Below are 4,527 nucleotides of genomic sequence, written 5' to 3' on the forward strand. Positions count from 1 at the left end.
GCTCCCTTATTAGTTCCTCTTGAAGAATTCTTGTGTTGCAAGCTTTGATGTGTTTTGGTCATCTATCAATTTTCTGGTCTCATCAGGACAATAATGCAAGAACTCATCCCTCTCCAATTTCCTCTATACAGTCAAAGTGTGAACCTGGTCTCACTCATTTCTTCAATCTCTTATCAAGTCCCATGTGACCTGATTCTTTTTAATTTGCAGCTACAATTCTGATGATCAGTATCGATTTGGTTAACTGGCATGCAGGAGGAGACACAGGATTTCTGCTTGAAGCTTGTTTCCTTCCCAGTGTTCTGTTTAATTCAGATACTCTGTCCATCACCACCCCCTTTTCTGAATCGTTTTGTCCACCATAAGCGTGGAAGGGTATACTCAGATGTGAGTCCCTTGCTCATTGCACCATCAGGATTCAAGCAAGCCGGGCCGAAGACGGCTGTAATGCCAGAAACCGGTCCCCGGAAGCTTGTTTCCTTCCCAGTATAAGAATTGGCTTGGTAGTTTGGTCTGCCCTGTTCCCATGATGCACTGGGCCAGGGACAGACTAATTTGCATGTAGCCAGGTTCTGAGCTGGGATGGTGCAGTGAGCTAAAAAACGGTGATGGATCAAGCCCTGATCTCTTGACTGGGTACGAGTGTTCTGTTTAATTCAGATACTCTGTCCATCACCACCCCCTTTTCTGAATCGACTTTCCTCAGTACACATGTAACATGCAAACCTTTGTCCAGTGTACAGGGTTGCTTTATTTGGGTTCTGTCTATGTGTGCCTGCAGTCAGTAAATTCCTTCCTTCAAGGTGGATCTTGAGACATCATCTCTTTGGACTGTAGATCTCCCAAGCCTTATGGTCCAATACCTGGCAAAGGGGAGCGGCGATCAATAGCACCCCAACCACAGAAGAGGTTGTTGGCGGCCTCTGACGTGGCACCCCAGATCCTCATAGAGAAACCTTGTCACTCTGGCTGGAAGTTTCTGTTATATCATATTAGGATGCATGTTTCCGGTTCAGGGAAGACCTGGTTGGCAGTTCGGACTGGACTGTTCCCATAAGGTACAGGGTCAAGACTGATTTACATATAGCTGGGGCTGAACTGAGGTGGCGAAGTGAGCTAAAGAACGATGATGGATTCAACTCAGATCTGTGACTGGGGGTACGTGCCTTAAAAGTTTCAGCACTCCGTCCATCATCTCCTTTTGTTTGCTGGGACTAGTTCTCATCACTCTTGACTGGTCCAAAACCTTGGCATACGCTTGGGCCAAAAACTGACAATGAAGCAGCACGTTGCAACAACCACAGGCTCCTGCTTCCATGCGCTAAGCCTTCTATGGGGGCTATTTCCCTTCCTCCCTCTGGCTATTCGGAAAACACTCATTCAGGCATTAGTGCTGAGCCGCCTGGGCTACTGTAACGCCCTTCTGATCTCAGCAAATGATTCATCTCTAAGCAGACTACAAGTAGTCCAAAACACCGTGGCCCACCTTGTCTCAAATGCCCCTCCCAGGACTGCCTTTCTCCTGCTCCTACAACAACTTCATTGGCTTCTTGTATGTAAACGGATGAAATTTAAGATATGCCACATTGTGTATAAAACCCTGAATGGCAAAGGACCCAGTTATCTTGCAGGATAAATAATTCAAAACCTGCCACCCATGTCCCTACACTCAGGAATTAAATCTCTACTTCTATTGGAATCAACTCCCTATCCATCTTCGGCAATGCCCTGATCACCTTCAATTCAGAAGGCTCCTTAAAATTGCACTGTTTTAATCTTGTCTCTCCTCTGGGCCTGCTGCAGCTCATCCCAGCGTGGAGATACCCCTAGGGGGTGAATCAGGAGCTTTATTAATTAATAAATAATGAATAAATAATAACCTCCATGAACAGACGTTAGACAAACACATGCAGTATTCATGTCCCACATGGATGAAGCATGAATCTAGTTTCAGTGATGGATGGAACAATATAAAAATGCAATGGAGGACTCTCCCTGGCAAGTCAAAAGCATGCTATATTCTGTTGTCGTCTTCACTGGCAATCTTCAGTATCCCAGGATCTCACAGAAGTCATGCTCATAAAAAGGAGAATGCACATGATGGCCCCAGCAGACCAGAGAGTCCTGCTTGGAGTTGTAGTCCAAGCTACTGAATGCTATACACTGGACCTCAAAATACATGGACGCTGAAGCCCTGTCCAAGTTTCATTCATAAGGAGTTAGACAAACGCACATGGATACTGATCTCCAAACTACTGCACTGAAATTAAATGTCACGCAAACTTCAAGACACTCTGAGCTTAGATGACAGTCTGTCGCAATTTGGCAAGGATTGAAGCTCAATGCTCTCACAGCATTTAGGAGATTACGCCACTGTAGCTTTCTGAGGGTCGAGGAGAGATCACAGGCATCTTTCCCTGTGCCAGTTGGTCTAGTCTCTGCCTGTACCTTGTACTTTGCCATGTCACTAGGCCATCTGTGCAACGGCAGTCAGTCATGTACTGTTACCTGCTATGAATGCCTGAAGTTGCTGCAACCTCCAGTGGAAACGACGGTGGTGGGCTCAAGATCACAGCCACAAAGTTGACATCAAAAGAAAGCAGCTGTTCTGTACAAGTGTTCCTTTCCCGAGCCCCTGTCGTGATCAATTTGAAGAATTAGGTTTCAGTTTTCAAACTTAAGATGAAGCAGATTTAGGTTCTGAGCCAGTCATCAAGATGTGGTGTGTCCCTTTTTTTTTAGTTCGCACTTGTGTCCTTGTGGCTGCCTTCTTTTATTATTCTGTAGACCAACTCCCCCACTCCCCCCACACAAAAAAACACACCAACGCGCTGTTTTACCGGCAGGAAAACTATTTTGGTTTGAGTGGTGAAATAGGTTTTGCACATCTCATAACTCAGTCTCATTTATGCCTCTGCATATTGAGAGCTGTCCGGCAGCGTTGGTGCTTTCGCCCACATGCATCATTGAGAATTGCATTCGCAAACGGTGCGAATCGCAATTTTTGGCCGTTTGCGAATGCAATTTTCAAATTTCTGATGAATCATGCTTTTCGCGAGTTTAGGAATCGCAACCATGTTGCGATTTCTAGAATTGCGATTCCTTAATTTTCGCAATTTAGGAATCGCAAACGGCAACAATGATGCATGGGGCCGTTTGTCTCTACATTCAGAGCAGTGCACTCTCAGCTCATCATGGGCCATATGTACATGATATAGGGATTGTGAAATCCTACTGTACACAGAGATACACCTCTCAAATAGTGATTGCTAGTGGGCGGCAAATTGACCTACCTCTTGAATATTAATGAGGTGGGTCACAGTTTGCAACCCATTAGGAATTGCAGCCATCAGAAGGTTGGTGACCTGCTGAGGCAAAAGACCACAATGAATGTGATTACTTTTTAATAAAGCAATCTTTCTTTAGTTTTTTTTAAAATGCAGCCTCTTTTTCTTAAGAAATAAAATCAAATTTGTAAGTTTAAGTTTTTTAAGAGCCGGCAGTGATCTGTGGGACCACGGCCTGCTCTTAAAAAATATTAGTTTCAACATTCACAATCGGAAAGTTGTCCGTTGGGGACCACTTCCCATTTGCAAATGGTTACCACCTCCTTTAATATGGTGGCAAAAAATGAATGTGTTGTGATCCTAATTTGGTCACAAAAATATTCATATGCACCACTGTGATTCTGTATTTGGAAGGGACGTCCTATAGACGCCTCTTCCAAATATCACATCGATAAACATAAATTGCGATTTGGTAAACATGTTACCGAATCTCAAATTGTGCTTTGTACATATGAAAAGGCATTTTTGCAGTTAGGAATAGACTGCTTCACATAATCGGGTTGTTTCTAGCTTCAAAAATTCTTCGTATAAAAGCCTTCATGTTACACATGTGACAGCAGGTTTGCAAAAGATTAGTCCCATTATTACATTGGGAGGTATGTCCCACTCAGCCAATGCCCCAGCTTTTAAGGAATTTCTCATGTTTTTTGATTACAATTTCAAGGGCCAGATGTACGACCATTTTCTGCGCTCGCAAACGGGATATTGGCCCGTTTGCGCCTGTAAAAATTGGTCTGCCCCATGTACAAACCCTATTTTGTGAGTCGGTAACCTATTACCGACATGCAAAATTTGGTTTGCGACTCGCTATTAGGAAAGGGCGTGACAAGGGTAACCCTTACTAATAGCGAGTCGCACTTCAATGTACAATTGTTTTGCAACCACAATTGTGATTGCAAAACACTTGCAGTTTACCACTCGCGAACAGACCCCTTCCCCTTTGTGACTGGCATTGAAAATATTTTTTAAGAGCAGGCAGTGGTTCCCCAGACTAGTGCCTACTCTTAAAAAAAGAAACAGTAACGTTTAATTTTTCTTTTTTAAATTGATCCTGTTTTTCCTTTAACCCCTTCGCTGCGGCGGCAATTCCGCCGCAGCGCTGGGGGAGGGGGGCGTGCGGCGCTTTGCTCCTGATGGAGCGGTTCCGTCATGGCCCGCCCGCTCAATAGAACGCGCCGCG

Source organism: Lissotriton vulgaris, unplaced genomic scaffold (assembly GCF_964263255.1).
Source record: "Lissotriton vulgaris unplaced genomic scaffold, aLisVul1.2 SCAFFOLD_1085, whole genome shotgun sequence".
Classification (NCBI taxonomy): domain Eukaryota; kingdom Metazoa; phylum Chordata; class Amphibia; order Caudata; family Salamandridae; genus Lissotriton; species Lissotriton vulgaris.